Source organism: Lynx rufus, unplaced genomic scaffold (genome assembly GCF_022079265.1).
Source record: "Lynx rufus isolate CCGP_SWC_20201006 ecotype Redwood Valley unplaced genomic scaffold, mLynRuf1.p SCAF_7, whole genome shotgun sequence".
NCBI lineage: Eukaryota > Metazoa > Chordata > Mammalia > Carnivora > Felidae > Lynx > Lynx rufus.
Window position 1 is genome coordinate 96431184 of NW_025814889.1, and position 27436 is coordinate 96458619.

General features: G+C 41.2%; 1 protein-coding gene across 2 annotated transcripts in view; it reads left to right on the plus strand.

Annotated features, from left to right (window-relative positions):
* The window catches only part of TPH2 (tryptophan hydroxylase 2), a 103796-nt gene that overhangs the window by 66021 nt on the left and 10339 nt on the right, over positions 1 to 27436 (plus strand). The gene's annotated exons all lie outside the window — the stretch shown is intronic.

Sequence of the window (27436 nt, forward strand, 5' to 3'; positions counted from 1 at the left end):
GACTTCTCTGACTTGATCACATGTTGCTCATGTCAGCCATATTATGTTTGTTAGAAGGGACTCACTCCAGCCCACGTTGAAGGGGAAGGAGATTAGCCTCCACCTTTGGAAGAAAGGAGTGTCAGAGTGTTTGTAGACATGTTTTAAAACCATCACACCGCTGAGTTCTGTTATTTAATTCTCAAACCTTGGCTCTGTCTTTAAACTCCACATTTTAGAACTTTTTCCGTGCCTGGAAGATTTCCCTTGAAATTTTCCTGGTTTCAGCTGTTAACCCCCTATAACTTGTACTCTTCATCAGGGATGAATGTACTGCTTATTTGTCTGACTCTCTGAACAGTCACAAATCGGGATTCAACTCTGCCAGGCTCTGTGTGTGTCCAAAGAGAGGACGGGAAGGAATAAGGTAGGGCTGCATGGATGTGAATGTAGGTAGATCCTAGTGAGTGATCTTATTTCTTTTTTAAAAGCAGTAACAAAAAAGTAGGTTTGTTGGCCTTTATTTTTACACTCCATAAAGTGATAATTAATTAAGTCCATCGTTCAAACTAACATTCACCAAGAATATAACACGGTCCTCACGTTTGGGAAATTTGTAGCCTGTATAGGTAAAACTAAGATTTTTCAGAGGAGAGAAAGTTTGTACTGGGTCCTGAAAGATGAAAAAGTCAGCCAAGTTGCAAAGGGGGAAAGGGGGGGGACCTGAGGGACAGTTTCAGCCAGAATAAGAAATCTCTCTGATTTGGGGACCCAGCAGGGAATGCCTGCTCACCAGATTGCAGGGCCATGCTGAAAACAAGGATTGCCTTTTGTATTAGATATCTATCACTACTGTTAACAAATTACATATGACTTAAAACAACACAAATTTATTATCTTACAGTTTCATTAAACTTAGAAATTTGACACAATTCTCACTGAGCTAAAATTAAAGTGTTGGGATGCCTGGGTGGCTCAGGTGGTTAGGCGACCAACTCTTGATTTTGGCTCAGCTCATGATCTCACGGTTCATGGGATCAAGCCCTGTGTTGGCTGACAGCACAGAGCCTGCTTGGGATTCTCTCTCTTTCCCTCTCTCTGCCCCTCCCCCATGCTTTTGCTTGCTCTCTCAAAAAATAAGTAAACATTAAAGAAAATAAAATTAAGGTGTCAACAGGGTTGTGCTCCTCTCTGGAGGCCCCAGGGGAGAATCTGTTTCTTTGCTTTCTCGAGTATCTAGAGGTTGCTTGCATTCTTTGGCTCATGGACCTCTTCCTTTGTCTTCAAAGCCAGCAACGTTGCAACTCTCTGATCTCTCTGCCATTGCCACATCTCTCTTCACTGACTGAAGCTGGGAAAGGTGTTTTGTTTTTAAGGACTTATGTGATTAGATTGGGCCCTGCTGGATAATTCACAATAATGTCACCATTTCATGGTCCATATTCTTAATGATATCTGCAAACGTAATACTTTCTAGGGATTAGGGCAGGACATCTTTGGGGGGAGCATTATTTTTTGTTTCTATACTTACATTTGCAAGGAAAAAAATGAATACTTGAATACTTGTATCTTGAAACCTATTATACTAGGACCAGTAAATTTATAGGATGAATATGTTTTCTTTTGGAACTTACATTCCTTAGCATGATTCTAATACCCTTGGCTATGATTACCTTAGGTCCAACAGCTAAAAGTGCTTCCGTCTGTTAGAGATCATTGGGTCATTAATCATGTTTCTCTCTCTCTCATTTTTTCATTGCCTTTTTCCTGGAATATACATGTACTTCTGCAAAAGCCAATCAATAGTTAGTCTTTAAATGGCTAAAGAATCCTAGGTACCATGAGGTAGGAATAAGAAAAAGACAAAAAGGTATACTTGCATCAAGGAGCTTTTGACCTTTCATCCACAAAAGTATGAAAATCTAGAGTCAGTGTGAGCTTTTATTAATATATGTGAGAAGGTATGCAGAAGAAGTGGATTTAAGGTGAAGCTTCCAAATGCGTTTGAGTTCTGAATTCAGTGGTGGAGACTGGGGTTCAGAACTGGGAGCAGAGGCCAGCAGTTTCATTTCTTCTTCTTTTCAAAAAACATTTTTATTTAAATCCAAGTGAGTTGACATGTAGTGTAGTAACGGTTTCAGGAGTAGAATTTAGTGATTCATCACTTATATACAACACCCAGTGCTCATCACAAGTGCCCTCCTTAGTGCCCATCACCCATCTAGCCCATACCCCCTACCTCCCCTCTAGCAACCCTCAGTTTATTCTCTGTATTTAAGGGTCTCTGGGGCACCTGGGTGGCTCAGTCAGTTGGGCGGCCGACTTCGGCTCAGGTCATGATCTTGCGGTCCGTGAGTTCTAGCCCCGCGTCGGGCTCTGTGCTGACAGCTCAGAGCCTGGAGCCTGCTTCATATTCTGTGTCTCCTTCTCTCTGACCCTCCCCTGTTCATGCTCTGTCTCTCCCTGTCTCAAAAATAAATAAATGTTTAAAAAAAAATTAAAAAAAAAAAAGAGTCTCTTATGATTTGCCTCCCTTTCTGTTTTTATTTTTCTTTCCCTTCCCCTATGTTCATCTGTTGTGTTTCTTAAATTTCACATAAGACAGGTTCATTTCTATGTAGGAAGTAGCTGGTGACAGGTTAAGGAGGATCAAGTGTCCCCCAAGGGAGCCAAGAATCCTGCCTGGAATCTTGCAGTAGCTTTGACAGTTAAAAACAAAACAAAACAAAACAAAACAAAACAAAACAAAACAAAACAAAACAAAAAACCCAAGAGAGTAAAACTTGCAAAAGACTTTAACACAAAGATTTTGAACCTCTTCTAAATGCAGTGGAGAGTTGGTGGGGTGGGGGGAGTGGAGGGGGGAACTCACCATGGTTTTGTCTGATCTACTCATTTCTCTTTTTCTCATATTGCATGTGCCCCCACCCCAGCTCCCTTTCCTTTCTTGCCTCTCACAAGCCTTGTGATTCCAGTTCCTTCCAGCTTTATAAAGCTGGAAGCTTTATAAAGTCTATAGAGTCTATAGACTCTACCCATCTACTCTGAAAAGTGTTTCGCAGGGGCACTCAGTTGGTTGAACATCTGACCCTTGATCTTGGCTCAGGTCATGATTTCTCCATTCGTGAGATCGAGCCCCATGTCAGGCTCTGCACTGACAGTGTGGAGCCTACTTGGGATTCGCTCTCTCCCCCTCTCTCTCTGCCCCTCCCCCCTCAAAATAAATAAATATAAAAATTTAATAAACATTTGAGAAAAAAGAAAAGAAAAGTGTTTCGCAGACCAAAGAGAAATTTGGAAAGCTTTTCCTGCGTGCTGTGGGGAGTATGGGGGAGAGACTCACAGTGTGAGGAGGCTAGGGAGGGAGATTTTCCCTGAAATGCTCCTAAAACTGTTGTTGACTTTAGAAACCATAACGCATCTCTCAGTCAGAAACAAAGTGAATGGGAAACTGCTGGAAGGTGGTTTTGAAAGAAAGAACAGATTCTGGCCAGGCCATTTCAAAGTAAACCCTGGAATACATAACCTATTGGATAACGTGCATATTAATGACTCTCAAGCCATATACTGTAGCTAAAAGCCCAATTTAATGACCCAGTTACAAAGACTAAGAGATTAAGGGCTGACTACAGCCTCACTGGGAGGTGTAAAAAGTCCAGTGGTAGGGGGAATAGTGTTGGTTGGGAGGCCTCTTAACTGTCCAGATGAGAAATGGACATGTTATTAGCTGATTTCCTCAAAGTTGTTCCCATTAAGTCCCCTGAAGATGTACTGGAGTAAAATGAGAGATGAGATGTACCAAAGGAGAAAAATCCATAGAGAGGACAAATGGAAAACCACAGAAATCACTATTTATGCAGCACAATGAGACAGGCCATATTATTCTTTTACTCTAGGTGAGATTTATATTATTAATGACTCTGTTTATATAGTGCCTGCTTTTCCTTGTTTAGTGAATTTAAGCACTTAGGAAATAGGGAGTAAAAGCAGACACTTAATAACTTTCTGTGATGTGCTGTCAACAAATCCATCCAAGGAAGAAAACAACGTCCAGTAGGACTAATTGGCCACCACTAAATTCTGTTTCATCCAAAGCTGCTTTTGAACTTCTGGGTCTGATTTCAGAGGGACCAGGCTATTTGCCTATAGCGATATTGCTTCTTCTTGCTATATTTCTACATGATATTTATTTTGACATTTTAATAATGCTTAGCTTTGAGAATGAAGCTATCTCTGCTGTTTATGTAGCCAGTGGTTTCTATGCTCTGAGAACCATTTAAATGAAACTCTTTTGTATCTGAAGAAATTGATGATGATGCTTGGTAAATGTATTTCAAATGCATTGTTATACATGTAAATAATTTGCCCTCTGGTGGATAATGAATAAGGCCACTGGTTTTGGCAGCTGCACTCTTTTTATACTCATCATAGCTGTCCGGGGTCTGTGCATGATAGATATGCAAAAATATTCCCAGTAAGGGCTGCTTGGAGTGTGCTATGATTTTGAGACGAGCCATTTCCCACCGTAGTGCTGGCTTAAGTGGATTTAATAGATTAGTGTCTTCTTTAAGGGTTGTAAACTTAAATGCCTTCAGGGGCCAGATAGGTAGCAAACATGTGTGAAACAGCCTGATATATGATAATAAGGAGTGTAGGAGCCTGTGGAGAACTGGAGAATGCACATTACATCTAAAGGCCTTCATATCCAGAAATTAAAATAAAACAAAATGTTCTTTGGCTAGAAACCATGTCTGCAAGCTGAAACAGAACTAGGCTCTCAGTCCCCAGCCCTTGTATCTGAGGTTAGAGTACATGTTAGACCTACCATCATCCTTGAGGGACCAACCCATGCTCGGTTCATCTCTTGTCATAGTGGATGTTTTTAATTACCGTTTCCTGACTATTTTTCCTAAGAAAATAGTGTTCTCTAGAGGGAAGTATCCTATCGCTGTTGAGAGATGACTGGTTTTGAGTTAAACTGCAAACAGTTACAAGCATGATTGCCATGATGTGGGCTGAGCACATGTCAAAAGTTTATTTAACTAATTAATGAGGGGAAAGCAGGATGATAAATGCAGCTCAAAGAAGAATTTGCGAGACTGAGACCGTATCGTCCCTGAAAGAAAGAACCTGGAATAAGGTGCAAAGTCATTTGTGTTCTATGGGCAAAAACTACATAACCTTGAGGTTGTCTTTTCTCCCAGGCAGAAATCATTTGCGTGTCTAGTGGACAAAAATAACTTGCGATTTATCTATCTTCACAAGTTACCATCTAACTTCACAACGTCTGGGCCCTAATGAGTAGTAAATAGGAAGTCGGGAAAGCTTACGTTCCCTAGATTAATGCTGCTCAAACCATAATGTATATAAAATAAATTAGGGATGTTGTTAAAAGGCAGATTCTGGTCAGGTAGGCCCAGCATGGGGCCTGAGATCCGGCATTGTTTTGTTTGTTTGTTTTTGTTTCTTAAAATTTTTTTAAGTTTATTTATTTATTTTGAGAGAGACAGAGACAATGTGAGCAGGGGAGGGACAGAGAGAGAGGGAAATTGAGAGAGAGAATCCCAAGCAGGGATTCAATGACGCAGGGCTCAAACTCAGGAAACTGGGAGTTCATGACTTGAGCCAAAACCAAGAGTTGGACACTCAACCAACTGAGCCACTCAGGTGCCCCAAGATCTGGCATTTCTAACAAGATCCCAGGTAATGCTGATGCTGTTAGTCAAAGAGGGTCAGTTGACCTGATAGGCCCGTGGGCCTATTAGACAATGCTTGAATGTTTCATTCAAAAGACACATGGTAATCTTCCAGTCTTATTTCCATATTTTGATACTTTTTTTCTACAAGCTGGATTCATAGAGTATTGGGAGATTAATATTGTGTAATATGAGATGAGTTTATTTAGGACTTAGTCTGGGCCTGAAAATGAATGCTTGCATCTATGAGCGCCATGTCATTGGTTCTGTTTTGAGTGTCTACTCTTAAACTCCCCTGCTGCTTGCTCTTTGACCACATGACTTATATTATCCAATTTTATGGGAATGCATAAACAGAAACTTGCTGATTAAGTGGATTTAGGAATCAGTCCTAGAAAAATATCGATTTCGCTTCCTTCCCAATGTTGGGAAATGTAAAGGGGTGCCTTTCACCAAATGGTGCTTCCCATCTATGGTGTGTCCCATCATGCAGATGGTTTCTGTTCAGTCTATTCATTTCTCACATCATGGAGGCATTTGAAACAGACAAAGCTGTGCACCATTTGTAAGAGAAAGCAATCAGTATGAATACACCTCAGATGTTTCCAAGCAGAATAAATTGGCCTCTGGCCTAGTTGGAATTTTCTCTCTACAGAGAGTTTTAGGTCATCCATTCAGTTCTGTTGACCCTGACACATACTTACCTTCACTTCATGATTGAGGGTTTCTGTCACTGGGTCTTGGGAAAGCTGATGAGAGAAGAGTCTTGGCCAATGGTAATAAAAGAATAAGCACTCTTTCCCAGAATATGTTCCCAGAACATTAGTCTCATGAAATGTTATTATGGGTTCTAGAAAAGAAGGGATCTACGGGCAAATATATTTGGGAAACATTGAGTTAAAAAAAGAAAACAGCTTTGTTTTTTAAAGTACTGAGACTTTTCAGGGACTCTAATGTGATAATGTGTAGGGTGAATCTCCACAGGTGATAAAAAACTTATTTCTCCAAACTTACCATGTTTTCCCTGTTTAAAGATGCCATTGATTGTAAAATATACTCTTAATTCAATAGCTTGGTCTAAAGGGGAAAAAAGATTTAGTTAGCAAAATTTTTGATATTGTTTGTAAGATAATGTTAAAATGTAAAAACAGTGAAGTTAAGAATTAAGAAAGTACATTATATGATTGCAGAAGTCTCTTTTTATGGAACACATGTTAGCATCCTATGCTATTAATATTCTAAGGAACACAGTTTAGGAGATACAAATCTAGAATGATTTTTGAAAGGGGAGAATTCATTGTGAACAGAGACCCGTTCACCAGCTTAACTTTTTTTCCACAAAAGGATTGTCAGGAAATTAGTAATATAAGGTTCTGTTTGTATTTTATCAAAACAAATAATTTATTGGTTCCAAGTAAAAGAGTTTGCATTGATTGGGGCTTTTGATGGTCATGAATCAAGTGTGCTTGAATTTCTAGTTATAACCAGGACTTTCTCATGCTGAGAATAGTAATGAAATGTAGTCAGTCTTAAACTAATAATCGACTATAATTCACACTAGAAATGTAATTGTAAAGGTAACCTTAGTTTATGAATTGCTAATTAATATTTTCCTGCCTGTGGGAGGACATTAGCTTGTTTCCCGGTCTCACATCTTTGTCTACCTGGCTCAGAGTGGGGAACTTATGTATGCTTTTTTTTTCTTTTTTTTTTTTTAATTTTTTTTTTTTACGTTTATTTATTTTTGAGACAGAGAGAGAGCATGAATGGGGGAGGGTCAGAAAGAGAGGGAGACACAGAATCTGAAACAGGCTCCAGGCTCTGAGCGATCAGCACAGAGCCCGACGCGGGGCTTGAACTCACGGACTACAAGATCATGACCTGAGCCGAAGTCGGACGCTTAACCGACTGAGCCACCCAGGCTCCCCTTATGTATGCTTTTAAAAGACTTACGCCCAGCTCTAGTTCTTTCTGAAGATGGATGACATTAAAAATGACCATTTTAGTATCTCTACAGAAAGCTTGCAATAAGCCCCAGGCTTATTTATTCCATGCGGAGTCTTTGAACTAGTTCAGCTGTTTGGATCATTTGATACAAAGCTGACAAAAAGCTGGAAGGAATGCACTTTTATACATTCTTAATTGAGATGTTTGGGCAGATGATCAGTGTGTATATTATTTCTAAGAGTAACTTAATTAAAAGTTAATAGTATCTATTCCAACTCATTACTTTCACTTTTATGTCTTCTGTGCATATAGAAAAATTGTAGAACCTACAAGGTGCTACATTTCTTCAGCTAGCCCCATAGAAGCTTAACTTTTTCAGTGTTTTCCCTTCGTGTTTTTTTGCCTGGGTGCTCTAAGACCACACTTCCTTCTGACTATCTCTCTTCTGAGAACTTTGATATCAGAGCTAAGGCTATTTTCTCTCTCTGTTTGTGTATGTTTCACTTATGATAATGCCATTATGAGATGCCTTGCCAGCTATGGTGAGAACACCACGGTTATTTGGAATTAAAAAAGTGAGCTGTATATTGCCCACTATGGTTAGAAACAAATCCATTTGTAACCCAGAATAGTTGTGTATTTTTGCAACTCAAATCTTTCTTCGTCACTTAAAATTGTATCCTAGGGGCTTCAGAGAGCCATCGTGTAACTGCAGATGAGGGAAAAAAAGCTCAACAACCTACTTTAGATATTTGGAGACTCGTAAAAATAGAGCTGCTTTGGTAGCTATTCGTTCTGTGCTGCGAGTGAGCTCTGTGCCCACTTAATTTTATTCATGCAGGAGCACCGCAGGCCCGCCGCTGGAGTCCCTCAGCACTTGATGAAGCTGCTTTTGGGGTGTCTGGTGGGCAGTATGCGGTGTGGTGTGATGTGCTGGAAAGGGCCTAAACCCGAAGCTGGTCCAGTGGGGCTTGAGTGCCAGCTTTCTTCACTTTCCTCAGCTTGCCTGAGATATGATTGACATATGTTGTGGCAGTTTAAGGTGGACAATGCACTGATTTGATATATTCATATATTGTGGTCTGATCAGTTAGCTAATACCTGCAACGTGTCACAGAATCACCATTTCTTTTTTGTGAAGATATAGTCTCTTAGTGACTTTCAAGTATACAATACAGTATTATTAACTCTAATCATCATGCTGGACATTAAGATCCCCAGAAGTTATTCATCCTATAACTGGCCGTTTGTACCCTTTGACAAATACCTCCCCATATCCCTCACTCCCTAGCTCCTGGTAACCACCAATCTAGTCTCTGTTCCTAAGAGTTTGGCCTTTCTATATTCCACATATAAGTGAGATCGTACAGTATTTGTCTTTCTATGTCTGACTTATTTCCCTTAGCATAATGCCCTCCAGGTCCATCCATTTTGTTGCAAATGGCAGAATTTCCTTTTTCCTCAGGGCTGCATTGAATGAATACCACATCTCTATGCATTCGTCCATTGATGGACACTTACATTGTTTCTGTATCTTGGCTATTTTGGATAATAATACAGTAAACATGGGAGTGTAGATATCTTTTTTAATATTCTGTTTGCATTCCTTTTGAATATATATTCAGAAGTGGGATTGCTAAATCATATGGCAGCTCTATTTTTAACTTTTTGAGGAAGTTTTCCATACTATTTTCCATAGTGGCTACACCAATTTACATTCCTTCTAACAGGGCAAAAGTGTTCCCTTGTCTTCACATCCTTGCCAGCATTTATCTCTTCTCTTTTTTATATGAGTACCAGCTTTGTTACTTCCTAAACTTGTATTCTGAGACAAATCACATTAACATTTTGGGCCTCAAATGTCTTCTTTAAAACTGGGAGATTCTCCTCCCACCTGATGCTGAACGAGGAGCAAATGAAAGGAAATACTTCTGTGATGTGTGGCTTGTCATTATCTACCTCATACTCAGGTATGGTAGTACTCGATCTCACCATTACCCAACAAATCCTAACTGCAGCCAGGGTTGTATATTATTGATTTAATAATTTTAGAGTCATTTAAAGACCCTAAATCATCTAGCTCTTCATCTAGAGATAACTTCTTCCTGTGATTCAAAAGCCCTGACATTGAGTCCTTCTTACTTTTTCTTCTCAAAGTAAGCTAGTGTGCATTCATCAAGCACGGAAGATTTCTGCAGTCATTTTCATTTCCATAAAGATGTACAAGAGAAGGAGTTTTCTGGTTTAACTACAATGGAGTAGGCTCTCAAAATCTTAGACTTGTATTAACAGAAATGTCTATGGTATAATTCCATTTCTAGCAAAAGCAGGGAGAAGATGGTTGGAATTTTTTTTTTTTTATGAGCTAGAATAGCAGAGGTAATATTATATCAAACTATAGGAATTTAATTACCCCATTCCACAAATGCAGTTTTCAAATAAAGGAGTCAAAAGGATTTTCAAAGCTATTCTTCTGAACTGTGATATAAAAACCCAGAACACATTTAGTAGATGTAAAATGTATTGCTGTACATTATGAGCCACCACGATGAATGGAAGCACAATGAGAAACACGACACGAGACTGAACACACGGTGATTAAACATCTCTTTGCTCCCCTCTTAGAAATATTGTAATTTGGGGCGCCTGGGTGGCGCAGTCGGTTAAGCGTCCGACTTCAGCCAGGTCACGATCTCGCGGTCCGTGAGTTCGAGCCCCGCGTCAGGCTCTGGGCTGATGGCTCGGAGCCTGGAGCCTGTTTCTGATTCTGTGTCTCCCTCTCTCTCTGCCCCTCCCCCATTCATGCTCTGTCTCTCTCTGTCCCAAAAATAAATAAACGTTGAAAAAAAAAAAATTTAAAAAAAAATAAAAAAAAAAAAAAAGAAATATTGTAATTTGCTTAGAGTTTTATATGCTTGTCACTGTAAGGATGGGCATTTCTGGAATATTTCTGATGAGTGGACTTCATAGTGGGAAGAGGTTTCCCAGAAAATGGAAATGCTGTCATTTGAGGGCTTAAATCCACAGGATGTAAGTAAGAAATGCTGGGAGGGTGGGGAGGAATAAATCACCCAGGGGCCTCATCATTTTTCAGGGTCTGCCGGTCTGTCCTTTATAGTGTCCATAAACAACCATTCTCTCTGAAAGGAAGGGAGTGGATGCAGGGTGACTTGGGGACTCTGTTATTGAAAAGTCTTTACCAAAACTCTTTGTTTCTCCTCCTTGTTACACAACTGACATATAGTCATTGTATAAAATTTTTTTAAAAAATGGATAAGTAAGGAAAAGAATATAAAGATCATTTGTAATATCAGACCAGTGATAACCACTATTAACATTTAGTATAAAGCCTTCTTGTTTTTCCAAAGTGATTTTGGCATGTCAAGTAAGAGCTTGGTAAAGGGAGTCTTGGCTTTGGAAAAGGAGCAATGAGGTGTTCACCCATTTATCAAACACTTGTGCTGTCAGGAGAGACTGTATCTTTTACATCTACACAAGAAAGAATAAATTGGAATTGCTCTGGAGATACAGGGCTTATGACTTTTTACCCAGGTACACTGCAAAGTGGTCCAGTGAACATCATATGTAGCTAATGAGTTTCGTTTGCTTTTCCTTTTTCTTTCATTTTGGAGAAAAAAGTTAGCAGATGCCACTTTTTTTTTTTAAATTAAAAGTTGGTTTCCGTACCTATTTTAATTTTCTATTTTCTAATTTTGCATTAGCTTGTCGTTATTGGTGAGTACTACTTTTATCTAATCGATATCCACCCTTCCTATTGTTCTCTTTCTGGGTAAAGTCATAAGTATCCTTCCCCATAGCACTTGATCTGATTCTTTATTAAAAAATTTTTTTATTTTAGGGGCGCCTGGGTGGCTCAGTCGGTTGAGCGTCCGACTTTGGCTCAGGTCATGATCTCACGGTCCGTGAGTTTGAGCCCCGCGTCGGGCTCTGTGCTGACAGTACAGAGCCTGGAGCCTGTTTCAGATTCTGTGTCTCCCTCTCTCTCTGACCCTCCCCCACTCATGCTCTGTCTCTCTCTATCTCAAAAATAAATAAACGTTAAAAAAAATTAAAAAAAATTAAAAAAAAATTTTTTTACTTTAATGTTTATTTATTTTTGAGAGAGAGAGAGACAGAGCACGAGTGGGGGAGGGGCAGAGAGAGAGGGTGACACAGAATCTGAAGCAGGCTCCAGGCTCTGAGCTGTCAGCACAGAACCCAATGTGGGGCTCTAACCCACAAGCTGAGAGATCATGACCTGAGCTGCAGTCAGATGCTTAACTGACCGAGCCACCCAGGCGCCCCTCTTCATCTTTAAAATGAGAGTAATGATAATACCATTGAGTCTTGCAGAGCTATTGTGGACTAATGAGATAATGCATTGTAAACCTGCTTAGTACAGTGCTAAGTGTTCGATAAAAGCTAGCTAGTGTATTTGACGTGACTGTACTCTTAGCTGTCAAGGTGGCCACATCAGTAAGACTCAAGGGCAGGGAAGGCCCCTGTGTGACCTTGGGTAATTTTCTTTCAACAATTCAGTTTTCCCTTCTGAAATGCAGACTATGCAGTTTATATTACAAAGGGGTTTTAGACAGAGATAGGATGCTACTTTGCAATGTGAAGTGTTTTAACCATAAATAATAAAGGTATGGCCTCCCCTAAAAGATGTCAAGCTTCTCCCTGGAGATGGAGGAGACCTCCCCAGAGTTAATAGCACACCTCCCCTGAGTGAACACAGAGAGAGGCAAGTTGCAGGAAACAGCTTTGGAAAACAAATGAATAAATATTGTTTGTGCTGGTGAGAGCGCATGAAATATGAATTCCTGACTAAACTTTGCAAGCAGATTAGGAGTGATGCTGTTCATTGATACATGCAGCACTCCCTTAATAACTAAAGAAAGCAATAAATTTGGGGTTTCACATCTCGGCTGCTCTTCCTCCTTATGAGTTCAAGTTTCTGAGAATTCAAGCCAGGTGTGTGGAGTTTGGCTGTAAGCTGGCTGCATTAACATAAGAGTATGCAAAGAAGCTATTGGAAGAGTTCCAAAAGATGTTGTTTGCTCCAGTTTTGATGCATTTTGGATGTGTCTCTGTTTGTACACAGGGGTCCTATGTTGGTGTCTAACTAGCAAGGTTTATAAGTTCTCTGTAGTAACACATGGGGAGATACCGTAAATTGGCATACTTTAGAAACATTTAGATGTTCAGTGCTCACAAAAACGTTTTTGGGGCTGTTCACCCTTTCTTCTCTTAACACTAATGAAGAAGACTTAGCTCTTCCAAGATAAAAACCAAAGCTATAATTGGTGAGAAAAGGGGCATTGGATTCTGCTTCCTTGTGAGGGTGTTTTATCAAAGGCGTGAACTTGCTGTGTCCCTACTAAATATCTTCTCCACAACTCTGATAGAATCAATTGTGGCCCACTCATTTATTTATTGGTAAACATTTACTGAACATCTTTTATATGTTCAGGCGGTGGGAATTCAACTGTGAAGCTGGTAGACAGGATCCTGCTTCTTGGGGACTATTTCTAGTGAGGGGTACACATAAGTGAATAGGGATTTAAATATAACTTGGTAAATGCAAAGTTAGGGAAAGGAGGGCACTTAGGTCAGGTTCAGGATGATCAGAGGTGATTTTGATGAGGTGGGGAGACTTTTCCCAGCAGTCAGATTGTTAATTTTTTATTTGCTGTTACATATGCTTACTGATAGAATAGGTGTTAATACTTTAGGAAACTTTTGCATCTCAGTAGATTGTTTGCATATCAGAAAGCTCCTTTGATTGAGTTTCAGGAACTGTTGACCTGTAATTAAGCTCATAATCACCTATGCAGAAGGTAATTTCTCTGTAGAAATGACTCTGTAGAATCAGAGGCCTGAGATGGGATGAGTCAGCCATGAAGATATCTGTGATCTTAATCGCCTCAGAACAGAGAACCTTCATTTGAGTTACAGCTCTTGCTGTAATTGCTTGAGCATTTGATGTGTGCTTCTTCATTTGGGTCCCATGATGGCACTTCAAGGTAGGTGAGACTCATATTATCATCCCCTAACAAAGTCTCTGGTGTCCACAGAGTGCTGATTACACAATTGGTGCTCAATAGAAATTTGGTGAGGAAAGGAATCCCCATTATACAGATGAATACAGGGAGATTCAGACAAGTGAAATGACTTATCCAAGACCATACAGTAAAATAGTGGCAGGGACTGAACTATTAGATTTTCTCGGTCCTAATCTAGTACACCAGACCATTTCTCAGGAGTTTAGGATGTCAGAGCAAAGAGTGACCAGGTGAAGCAGGAGAGATATGCACTCAGTGTCCTGGAAGCAAATTATTGTCACAGATGCAGGATTCAGGCTAATGTCTGAACCTGGGGGAGGTTTCAGGCTAATGTCTGAACCTGGGGGAGGTGGAGTTATACACACACACACACATACACACATATACATACATACATATGTGTGTGTATGTGTGTATGTGTATACACACTCACATACACATCTTACACCTTTCTTAAATTAAAAAAAAAAAGTGCATTAACACATGAACATCCAGATTCCTAGCTTCTCTTAAAAAGACCAGTGTCTCTGGGAGTCAGACTGCCTTTACCTAAGGAGACAATTGGCCAGAGCTTAGTTATTGTTCTGTTAGAAGGGGTCCATGATCCTGAATGGAGAAGACATATTTCATCTTCAGTCTCCTGCCTGTCCCCCCTTTATTGATCAGGGGAATCTGCTGATTAGAGGAAGGGAGAGAGAACTGAGGGATTGGTGCTCTAGGCTTGATATGTTTTATTTCCTAGCCAAAATTTATTGTGGTCCTGGGTCTCCTGAGCCAGGCTAATTGCAGTGCTCTTTCCCACTTGCAAGACTCAGAAGACGTGGCTTCCTTTAATGACTGGTTTCTAGTGCGTGCTCCTCTCTGGCTCCTGATGAGCCTGTGCTGTGTTACTTGGCTGATCCTGGGGCCACAAAGGAATAAAGGCACTTAGCCCAGTGCAAGCTGTGGAAGGATGGCTGCGGGCAAGCTAGACAGACCCCTGTATTTCTTGGCACACGCCAAGCCCAGCTATTAAGAATATGACGTGAGCATCAATTCTAGGGACCTGCAGTGTTCAGTCGCAGAGAAGAGGGGGCAAACAGTGTGATACAGTGCAGACATCATAGATTTTGGGGGTTAGGCATAACCAATTCCAATTCAGCTCTATCACCCCAACACTTGCCCAAGTTACTGAGCCTAAGTCTCAGTTTCCCCAGCTGTAAAATGGGAGGATTTAGCACTGGCATATAGTAAGAATTCAATAAATGTTAGCGATTCATTTTATTTATTTTATGGATAACTTAAGACTCGGAGAGGCTAAACAACTTTCCTAAGGTCAGGTAAATGGCAGAGCCTACCCTTGAACCCTGATCTTACACTCCAAAGTCAAAGTGCTATCCTATTATATTACTGTTGCAGTGCCTGCCTCTTAGAGGTATTGCGAGCATGATGTAAAGTGCTTAGCACTGTAGTGGAGAGTAGGTTTCAGTAAGGCAGTGGTTATTATTAGAGATAGGGGAGCTCAATTGAGCTGAAATGCTATCTGGAGGTTCAATTACCTATAGACCCTCATTGTGACAGGGACCCCACTTCACAGGTAAATCTTCTCAGCCCCATTTACACATATAGATAGTTAGTGTCGACTCTGAGTGTGAGAGATGATGATGGTAGGGCTGATGGTTAGTGACTAGAAAAGAAACATGACTCCATTAATAAAAACTTAAGATAGAAGACTGCTTGGTCTAATGGAGTGGTAAGAATGGCTTTCCCCACTAAACATACCTTTCTCATCAGTTTTCAGGTGTATAATTGTCTCCAGGATTCTTGGTCTTGCCTGCAAAGAAATAGGTGAGCGAGTGCAAGTCTTTAGCCCTAATGTCTGGGAGGGTGTTGCTTTTAGTAATGCAGGGATAAAAATAAAACGACCCTCTAAAGGCAGTGGTGACTGCCCACAGCTTACTTGGGAGTCAGTAAAAACCTCATTTTTCATACTAGCCTCTGAGAGCTGACCTTTAAAATCACCACATCTGGGGAGAATGTGTGATTTGATGCAGAACATTTTAGGACATGCCAAAGGATGAATGGCTGAGAATGTGCTCATCAGTTTTCTTCTCCTTCAAGGAGCTCAGAATTGCTTAGGTTATAAAAGTCAGTTCTTGGGCACTTCAAACCTACAGCATTTGGTTAAGTAGGTCTTCTGTGCAAAGTAGATTAAGCACATATATAAATGGGATGCTGATCCACCTACCTGCAATGAAATGGGGTGTGTGTGTGTGTGTGTGTGTCCTCAGGGTGAAGTTTAACCATTTCAAGGTAGCTAGTTACATAATAAGTCAGTAAAGGGTTGTTTGGAAAAAGATGGAATTGCTTTAGAAAGAGAACCAAACAATGTGAATTGCTTTGTTATGAAGATGCTTTATCGAGACTCTTGTATTACATCTAGGGTCCAACGAGTAATACTACTGAACATAAAACCAGCTTTTGATTTGTGAAACTCAAAATAGCTGTAGATCCAGAGGGCTTCATTAAAAAGAAGCCTATTTGTATTCATAATACCTTTGAAAGAGCCAGAGAATTTTGTGGAAAACAGCATTGGATGGGTGGTCATCTCACAAAATCATCTTCAGGAGAAAATAGCATCTGTTGGATCTCATGTGTCATCATCTGCTCAGTGAAGGTCTGGGCAGTGATGCCAACAGAAATTCCTTGTGGTTGCTAATTCTGAGCAGTCTGGGCCGTGAGGCACTTCAGGGCCTGGATCTATCACACTTAAACTCCTTCACACCCTGACAATGCACAGTTAGCATTTTTCCCTGGCTAGTATCCAGTTGCCTACAAGTTTCAGACCTGGCAAACTGAAAAACTCTCCCCCCAACATTTTTGATGAGGATCCAGAGGTCAGAATCAGTGGACCTTCAGAGTTACTGCTTGTGATGAAATAGGCCAGGGGCCACTGAACCACAAGACTACTGAGCTTCTGCAGGAAGTAACTGCCAATCAATCTTTGAAGGCCTGCCAGTAGGATGGCTCCTCCCTCCCTCAATGGCTTGGAGGACCATTGGCTGTTGTTGAAGAGATGTCAAGGGACAGATCTATTTCTGAAGCTGTAGGTGAAAACTGATTGGATTTCTACTGTAGGAGGGTTTTCATCTTTACAGAAAAGTCTATAATATTGGAATATTTGCTGAAGGTAGTAGTTATTGATCTGGAAGACTGGCATTGACCTGTTGCTTGGCCCACTGGAAAACTCTCCTTGCTTTCCCCTTTCCTCCCTCCTTCAGTATTTGCTGAGCACCTGCTGCATGTCAGCTGGGTGCTGGAGACCAGATATTAAACAACAAGAACAACCCAAACAAGTCAGACCCTGTCAGAGTTACCTGAAATTAGGGAGCTCAGAGCCTGGTGGAGACGACAGACAAGACTGGCAGTATCCATATGGATCCAGAAGTGCTCTACCAGGGGAGAGGAGAGAGCCACCTAAGCTGGCAAACCAGCAGGAATTGGCAAAGGAGCTGGACAAGGACAAGGGCATTCCATGCAGAGGGAAGGTCATGTGCAAAGGCCTAGATGGGAAGCTGAAGAGAGCATGGCAGTCTGCACAGTTGCCAATAGTTCCCCGAGGAGTGGACGATGGGGAGGCAGAGGGTTGAGAGATAAGGCTGGAGGAGGCAGGGGCTAGGACACGGAGGGTCTTTTCTGCCATACAGAGAAGTGTGGGCCTTCACTTTAGGGCAGTGGGATGGTGAAGGTCTGTAATTGGGTCAGCACATGGCCATTGTGACCTGGAGCCTAGCCCTGGGGATGGAGTGTCTTAGAATGAATTTTGTCAGGGTTTCAGGGGTGGGCAAACTGCTTGGGTGGCTCTCCTGCTGACTGCAAGCTGATCACTACTGTTAGTTCATCATAGTTCTTTTTTCTATTTCTTCCTTTTTTAAAAATAAAAAAAATAGCTAGGCATGTGGGTGACTCAGTTGGTTGAGCGTCTGACTTCAGCTCAGGTCATGATCTCATGATTCTTGAGTTTGAGCCCCGCATCGTTCTCTGTGCTGACAGCTCAGAGCCTGGAGGGTGCTTCGGAGTCTGTGTCTCCCTCTCTCTCTGCCCCTCCCCGCACTCATGCTCTGCCTCACTCTCTCAAAGATGGATAATAAAACATTAAAAAATTTTTTTGGGGGGGCGCCTGGGTGGCTCAGTCGGTTAAACGTCCGACTTTGGCTCAGGTCATGATCTCACGGTTCGTGAGTTTGAGCCCCGCATCGGGCTCTGTGCTGACAGCTCAGAGCTTGGAGCCTGCTTCACATTCTGCGTCTCCCTCTCTCTCTGCCCCTTCCCTGCTCATGCTCTGTCACTCTCTGTCTTAAAAATAAATAAACACTAAAAAAATTTTTTTTAAAATAAAAATAAAAATTTTTTTTAAAAGATTAAAAAATACCATTAAATCCTGACGTAAAAACTAGTAAATGTTAAATGATAAGTCAGGTGGCCTTTCTTTGAAAATGCTCACAGATAAGCTGGAGGAGGGACAGTAAAACTGAAATGGCCAGAGGGCTCTGAAACAAAATCATCCATTTGTTCTTGGAAGCAACCAAAAAAATATAGGAAGCAATAGTTAAGAGACATACAGAAAAATCCCAACCAAAGCAGTGCTGCTGAAAATCGCCTATGTCAATGTATTCTTCAATAAAAGTTGTTTTCTGCTGACGCTTTTTTTCCCCCTACGGATGTTCCTCTTATATTTGATGATCAATTTTCCACAAGGTTTGCTGTAATGTTTCCTCAGAGCTTAGGTTTTTACATTTTAATTCATTCGATGGCCGTTCTTAACCTAAGACAATATATGCTGTTTCCACAATTCAGGATCATCGTCTTCTAGCTGACAAGACATTACTCAAATCCCAACCCTCTTTTTCTCTACTTGTTTTTGTCTGTCTTGGTTTGAGGCGAATGGCTGGCAAAAGCGGCGGTCTCTACCGGTTGAAGTGGAGCCTGTGATCTGGTACATTCTATCATTTGACTTACCTCTACCTTCCTTTGATGCTCATTTGGGGTTCCCAGAAGTCACCCTCCTCATGCAGGCCCCTGAAGTTACCCTTTCCACTTACTTCCCCTCTTCCCATTAATCCTTCTTCTAAGGGCCCATTAATCCTTAAAAGCCTAACACAAACTTCATATTCTTTGTGTTCGAGACAGATAAGCACACTGCAATTTCAAGACAGAGTGAGTTTGTGGGAAGATAAAAACTGCAGTTTATTATTATTATTTTTGTATTAATCTTGTCTCCCCGGTCATATTTAACAATTCTCTTTAAAAATTTTTGAATGTTTATTTATTTATTTTTGAGAGAGGTGGTGGGCCGGGGCGGGTGGGCAGTGGAGAGAATCCCAAGCAGGCTTCATGCTGCCAGCTCAGTGCCTGATGTGAGGGGTGAACTGTGATATCATGATTTGAGCCAAAATCAAAAGTCGGATGCTCAATCAACTGAGCCACCCAGGCACTCCCACATTCCACATGCCTTGAGCATAGAGACCACATCTTTACCTACTTTTGTAATCTCAGCTGGAGTTCAGCACTATGGAATTTAGTAAATATAAATTGATAAAATGTGTTTTGATTAAGTTGTGACTTGGCAAGAACTATACCGATTTTCGTTTAGAGGCTCATGCTGAAATATGAGTGTAGAAATCTAGGTGTAGCTACCATCACATGAGGCATTTGGACACTAGTACTTGGAATCTATACAGAGACTGGCCCCTGAATGTGTGAACACATGAGCAGCAGCTTCGTTTTGCCAGTGGAGGCTTTCAGATGTGGTGTGAGTGGCCTGTGGTTACACAACATCTGTAGCCGCAAGACTGCAGGAGACCAATGGATCTGACTCTAAGTTTCTCACATTTCTTACACTCTTATTGTATCCAAGGCTAGCTTGGGCCAAAATAACAAAGCATGCAAAACCCCCTTTTCTGCTGTCTCTTGAAATCGGGTCCCTGAAAAAAAAAAAAATTTAAATAAAGGGGCGCCTGGGTGGCGCAGTCGGTTAAGCGTCCGACTTCAGCCAGGTCACGATCTCGCGGTCTGTGAGTTCGAGCCCCGCGTCAGGCTCTGGGCCGATGGCTCAGAGCCTGGAGCCTGCTTCCGATTCTGTGTCTCCCTCTCTCTCTGCCCCTCCCCCGCTCATGCTCTGTCTCTCTCTGTCTCAAAAATAAATAAACGTAAAAAAAAAAAAAAAAAAAAAAAAAAAAGAAATCGGGTCCCTGAGAACTTCCGCCATCAGGAACCCTTGCTCTGGAGACAAAACATTGGGGTAGTCACTGCATCCGGTGTAATGTGGCTTTATGTGCTACTCTTGGGAGCATTTGTAGATCAAATGGTCAAAGGAACAATAACAAAAATTGATGTCTGGTGATTGGGGGACATTTCAGGGGCATGAGACTCTTCCAGGGCTTAAACAGTACAGTCCCCATTTTTACTTTTTATTTCTGATGGTGATTTGTTTGCCTTAACATTTCTATCCAAAAGCTTCCTGCAAATCAGGAAACAACAGATGCTGGAGAGGATGTGGAGAAACGGGAACCTTTTTTCACTGTTGGTGGGAATGCAAACTGGTGCAGCTGCTCTGGAAAACAGTGTGGACGTTCCTCAAAAAATTAAAAGCAGAACTACCCTATGACCCAGCAATAGCACTGCTAGGAATCTACCCAAAGGATATAGGAGTGCTGATGCATAAGGGCATATGTACCCCAATATTTATAGCAGCACTTTCAATAATAGCCAAATTATGGAAAGACCCTAAATGTCCATCAACTGATGAATGGATAAAGATGTGGTTTATATGTACAATGGAATACTATTTGACAATGAGAAAGAATGAAATCTGGCCACTTGTAGCAACGTGGATGGAACTGGAGGGTATTATGCTAAGTGAAATAAGCCAGTCAGAGAAAGACAGATACCATATGTTTTCATTCATATGTGGATCTTGAGAAACTTAACAGAAGACCATGGGGTAGGGGAAGGGGAAGAAATTACAGAGAGGGAGGGAGGCAAACCATAAGAGACTCTTAAATACTGAGAACAAACTGAGGGTTAATGGCGGGTGGGGGAGAGGGGAAAGTGGGTGATGGGCACTGAGGAGGGCACTTGTTGGGATGAGCACTGGGTGTTGTATGGAAGCCAATATGACAATAAATTATATTAAGAAAAACCTTCCTGCTTAGCTATCAAAGCTCATTCCTGTTCCAGTCCTATTGTCATTTGCAATTTAATGGAGATTAAGGGAATTTGGGCCAAAGGAGAGAAGATACCTGCTGCTTGTAAACTGAAATGATGTAGCTAAAATTCAAACCCCAGTAGCTGGGGATGGGCAGTAGAGGGGTGAGTGGGAGGGGACCTGGGACAGTTCCACCTTTCAACAATTCTTCGAGTATATATTTTGACATGCTACTTGTTCGAACTAGGATGGAAAGATGTTAGAGAAAACGCTGTGAAAGCAGGGCCGTGAGACACAGAGCCCCTTTTAAGTTTTTCTTTTATTTTTTTGCACTTATCAAAGTACAGACTCTGATGTTAGAACATCTTTGAGTAGCATTCTTCCTTTGCCCATTTGATATGATCTAAGCACCAAATAGAACAGATGCTTGTAGTGCTTGTAGTGGGGAATTGTGTTCTGGGGGTCCCAGTTTTACAAGCATGGGGTCTTATTTGCTAGATTATGAAGAAGTAGTGGTGGGGAGGGTGTGGAGGTTGGAACCTGGATGGGGCTTGGGCAGTGTGGTGGTGGCAGGGACTTGGGGAGTGTGGGGTTATAGCTATGTACCCATTCTGGAAGGATTTCATTATTTCAGCAACAGGAACTGACTGATAGTGGCCCTACGTTTGTAAGTGAACTTGTTGAGAGGAAAGAACACTGGATTTGAAGTTACGACATGAGCTTGACTCCTAGCTCTGCCTGCTATGAGTTGTGGAATCTGGGAAAGTCACTTAATTATTGAGTCTCCGTCTTCCCATCTATAAAATGGAAATGTGTAGTAATGACTGCTCTATATCCAGTTAGTGGTAAGATAGCAAGTCTGTACTCAGGCGACATCCCTGAGAATACATTTCTTCCTTCCTTCCTTCCTTCCTTCCTTCCTTCCTTCCTTCCTTCCTTCCTTTTCTTTCTTCCTTCCTTCCTTTCTTTCTTTCTTTCTTTCTTTCTTTCTTTCTTTCTTTCTCTTTCTCTTTTTTTTTATTTCTTTAAAAATTTTTTTTAACATTTATTCATTTCTGAGAGACAGAGTGTGAGTGGGGGAGGGGCAGAGAGAGAAGGAGACACAGAATCCGAAGCAGGTTCCAGGCTCCAAGACGTCAGTGTGGAGTCCGACTTGGACTCAAACTCACGGACTGCGAGATCATGATCTGAGCCGAAGTTGGCCATTTAACTGACTGAGCCACCCAAGTGCCCCGAGAATACTTTTTTTTTTTTAACGTTTATTTATTTTTGAGACAGAGAGAGACACAGCATGAATGGGGGAGGGGCAGAGAGAGAGGGAGACACAGAATCGGAAGCAGGCTCCAGGCTCTGAGCCATCAGCCCAGAGCCCGACGTGGGGCTCGAACTCGCGGACCGCGAGATCGTGACCTGAGCCGAAGTCGGACGCTTAACCGACTGAGCCACCCAGGTGCCCCGAGAATACTTTTTTAAACTGGGGCATCTTCCGGCTGATTTTCCCTTTTATCTTGATGTTCTAACATCATTGTTGAATTGCTTAGCGATAACCTCAGGTGTGGAGGTGTTTAGGTTTGTATGCTCAAGTATCAAATTTTATATTTCTGTGTTTTTGAGTTGTTAGGTCTGAATTTTTTGTCTTTTTCATCCCCCTCTTAGGTTAGGGTATGGGCTTCAAGCTACATGAGTAAACTTTAGACCATGTACAAGATAACGATAAGTGAGATCTCAGTGAGGACCTGAGACTCTTTTATATGTAAAGTAAATCAAATTTAGCATATACCTTTTTGTTACATTTAGCACATCTCAGGACTTTTCTAAACTCTCTTTGCTAGCCTCTTTCTTTGTGCCCATGTCCTGGAAGTGTGGATAGTGGAATTCTAGATGTGGAATGCTGTATGTGACTAGTTTAAAATATATACTACCTGTGTGTAAAGATCAAATTTGTACTGGAGGTGGCAGAGAGAACATTTCGCTTACTCCTCCCTTCAGTCAATTATTAAGTGATATGTGTAAGCCACCTTCCTGGAGAAAGTGAAAGACACCCAGGCTTCTTCCTGGATGTTTGTGTGTACCCTTTAATGCAATTTAAGAATATAGAAGGACTCTCAGAAAGAGGTTATATAGTTATTTCAAGGCATCCAGGGAGTAGGAGGAAGAGGGAGGCAAAAGGACCCTTTAAAAGGGAAATTGGAATAGTAAATTTCTTTTCCATCACAAGTTCTTTGAAAAAAGTTGTATTTCTCTTTAACTGGAGTGTGTGCCTTAGCCAAAGCTTCAGGTACCTAACACCAAACAGAACAAAGATGTTGCACCCTGTTTTCATAAGTCACCAGGGGGACCAGTGTATATTTTGTTGGTTTGAGTGTCTGTGGCCTTGGTTCCCTCAAGCTCGCCCCTGCAGCCCATTTGGCTGACCAGAACGGTTGCGAGAGTGGTGTACTACCAGTAGTGATCTGAAGATGGCAGCATTGGGCGACCTATCTCCTTTTCCTAAGCGCACACCCCGCCTGGCACATCCAGGAGCTGCCTTCCACGGCAGTGTTTGCATTTCAGCTTGTCACTCAGACTTTTTTTCTGCTTAATGACTGTATGTATGTAAATGATTCTGCTTTTCTTCTGTGGAAGAAGTCTGATCTATCATTCCTGTTTTGGTTTTTCAGTTAATGATTATATGTAATTATATTCAAATAAAATATTTATAAATAATTACATATAATTAGTGGTATGTAGAATGTGGAATTCATGAACATCAGCTCTGATGAAAGGTACCCTTTAATTTGGGAGGTGATTGTCTTCGTTTTATTTGTTTCTGTTTAAAAGACATCAGTGGCCAAGAACCTGCAATCCTCTTTTACAGGTGTTCTTATGATGTTCAGGGTGTTTTGTTTTTTGTTTTTTTTTTGGCTAATAGGTAGGATATTTGTTTGGTAGATCTCTAGGGAATATATTATAGATCCACATCTGGAGAGAGTACTGTGGAGAACAAATTATGTTTTCTTAAAATTTTGGGAAGCAATTAGTTATCCTTGAGTTCTGAAAGGTCTCCAGGGGTCATCCAGTTCAACTCTAAGCAGGCTTTGCATTTAAAACCAGATAGAAGAAATGTGCAGCTGTCCCCCTTCCCTGTCAGTGATCATGCCCGGGGCACTCTGTCTTGTGAGATCTCCACGGGTATTGAAAACAGAAAGAGAAAAATTGTCCTGAGCAAGTCCATAATTCAAATTTTGCCAACACCTGAAGTTCCGGTGCATTTTACCATTTTCTTTTTATCTGTTAGCCACACATGGAGCTGCAAATGGAAAATGGTCTTAAAGTAAAAAAAAAAAACCCAATTTTCTGGAGAGAAAAGGCTGTAGAAGTAGCATAGAGGCTTTCCTTGGTTGGGGACAGCAGGAAACCAAGGGAAAAGGTAGATAGCGAATGAGCAGATGGAGCTACGTAAGGTCAGAGTTTCTGGAAGGACTCCCAGACAAGGTATGGGGCCAGGGAGCATTCTGAGCGATGGGAAGGAGGATGCACAGTGACTCTTTCCTTTGAGCTTGCCCTGATTCTAAGAGCACATGGACCAAAGGACACACTGGTAGATTTAGCTTTGAACCTTTAGTTGAGTTGATGCAGACCTTTTAATTCCTGCCTTAGAATAGGATGGGATGCCAAATCTATGTGAAGACCTTGTGAATGGCACACCAGATTTTCTCAGCACCCCCTCCCACCCCCACCCCCAGCCTGTTTTGATTTAGGTCATTTTGTATGCACTGATATAGCATAAGAAAAATTAAAAATGCTCTTAACAGGCTGACCTAAATGCTCCTATAGCTGGCTCCATATGTGTATGTTGGAGGCTTTTGAACATGACAGCTCTCTCCCTCCCTCTCTCTCTCTTATACACTCTTCTGTATTCAATACTAAGGCTTCTGTATTCAATACTAAGAAGATACCATGAGATTCTAGTTTTCCGCTTTTAGACTTTAATTTCTCCATTTTTGGTTGTAAGGGGGAATCATGCATCTATTAATCTTTTACCTAAAAACTTTAAAATGTGACTTGTCGAGCTCTTTGAAATTTGGAGCTCTAGATCTCTTAAATGTGACCATCTAGATTGGTCCTGGGTAAATCACTTTATCTCCTTAAACTTGAGTTTTCCTTTGGGTGAAACAACGCTGAACCTGCAGGACTCTTATTCTACAACTGTACAATCACTTCTCTTCATTGTGCCCAGGATTGTATGAAATCTTTTGGAGGACAGACTTGAGGGCTGTCTTTTAGCATTTGATCAGATCTCTTATTTTGGCTCTTCTCCTGAGGTCTCTGTGATACTGACTTCTCCCAATCCCCTGCCCCTGCTGGCTCAAGTCGCATTCTAAGTCACCCACCTCCCTTGCTCTTTGGCTGCCTCTGCCTCCTAACTGGTCTCTCTGCTTCCACCCCTGCCCCGCTGACAGTCTGTTCTTTACCCAGCACCAGCACGATCTTTTGAGACTAGATTAGAACATGTCTAGCTCTTGCCTGAAATCCCTCCAATGACTTCCCACCGCCCTTGGAAATACAAATCCGTTCCTGCCTTTGCACCTACTTCCTCTGCTGGGAGTGCTCTTTCCCTAAGATCTTTGCACAAAAGGCTGCTTTTCAAGTGGGTTGCAGCTTAAATATCACTCCCTCAGAGACGCCTTCCCTGGCCACTTCATCTAAAATAGCCATCTCTTCTGCTTAATACCTGACACATTACATGGATTTATTACATATATAGCATATTCTGCCTGGAATTATCCTGTCTATTGATTTTTGTTGTTAAATCTCATCCCGGCAACAAATAGGCTTGACAGGATCAGGGACTTTGTTGCCTTGTTCATTGCATATCCTTAGCAACTAAAGCAGATTCTGGAATATAACAGGTGTTCAAGGAGTGTTTGTAGAATGGATGAATGAATGAGTGAATGAATGAAAGAATGAATGTCATGGGCAGAAGAACTACATGCCAGAGAGGTTATAGTCATATAGCTAAATAGAAGCAGGGCCAAGACTAGAACTCAGGTCCCTTCATGTGTTTCTTTCTTCCAGGTCATGCGGCCATATAGCAAGCCTGACTTAGAGATAATTCTCTCATTCGTTATTTACTCACTACATATTTATTGAGCTCTTATGTTTCAGACACTATTCTGTATCAGTGGTTCTCAAGCAGAAGTGATGTTGGTACCTTGGGAACATTCTTCAATGTCTAGAGATGTTTTTAGTTGTTACAAGTGGGGTGGGTATGCTAGTGACATCTAGTCTGTAGAGGTCAGGAATGTTATTGTCTGTACGTTCTATAATGCACAGGATAGCCTCCCACAACAAAGAATTAGCCAGCCTGAAGTGTCAACAGTGCTGCAATTGGGACCCTGTTCCAGATGAGCAGATACTTACTCTCATGGAGTTTATAGTTCAGAGTGGGGAGACAGATGACAGTGTATATCATACATAAAGAAATTAAAGGCCATGTCAAAAAGGTGGTATGATGGGAAAGAAAGATAAGTCAGAACAGAGTGAGAAGGAGGGCTGGTGGGCATTGTGAGTGATGAGGGGAGGAAGGACTACAATTTTACCCTTTTGGGGAGGTGAATCAGGGAAGGAAGTTTTGCCTTGGGAGGTTTAGCTCCACGACTTCCAATGACCAGTGCTTTGGGTTCAGCCCATTGAACTTCACAGGTCATCCTCACGTTTAAAAAACATAAAACCCTTCTGAACAAAGGGACATCTTAACTTCCAAATGAAAATAGAGCACGCTGTTGTGGGCTAGAAATAATTATTATTTTCCACCCCTTTTCAGGGGTGTTTAAATTCTCTTTCTCAACACTGTCAGTGCTCTATCATCACAAATGCAGTTAATTTGATGCAATGTGTATTGCTCATTGTCAACTTCTCACTTTTCTCCCAGAGCAAAAATAGTGTGATTTCAGCTTCACTCAAGAGCATCAAGAGATTTTTTGGTTGCTCAGAGGTTTCTGTCTGTCTAGGCTGGTTTCTTAAACTCAACAGAAACAACTGTAGATTTTAATGTCTTGGGAAAGCTGTAGTAGTTGATGCTGGTAAAATTCAGGTCAGTGAAATGGTTCTTACTATATATGTTTTTATATATGTGTATATACACACATACATGTATCTACACACACATACACGTGTCTATGTGTAGCATACGTAGATATACACTTAAGATCTCACTGAAAAAATCAGCCTAAAATTGTGGTTTTGGTAATTTGGTAGGCGTGTACTTGCTCTTTTGGTCTTGCTCTTGTTTTTGTACCACAGTTCTTTACCAAACATTGGCACCTAGTAGGTACTCCACAAATGTTTGTTGAATGAATAAACAAACTGCAAAAATCAGTTTGAGATTACTGGATTCCAAGTTATTTTTCTATGTTCGCATGAACTTATTTATGTCAACTGAAACACAACTTGGCAAATACAGAAACATATTCTTACGCTGGTATGACTGTGGCATAATCATTCATTTCTAAATCTGTAGTTTTTTTTTTTTAATTTTTAAAATTATTGCCAAGGATATGAGTTGACTTATGGGGTTTCTG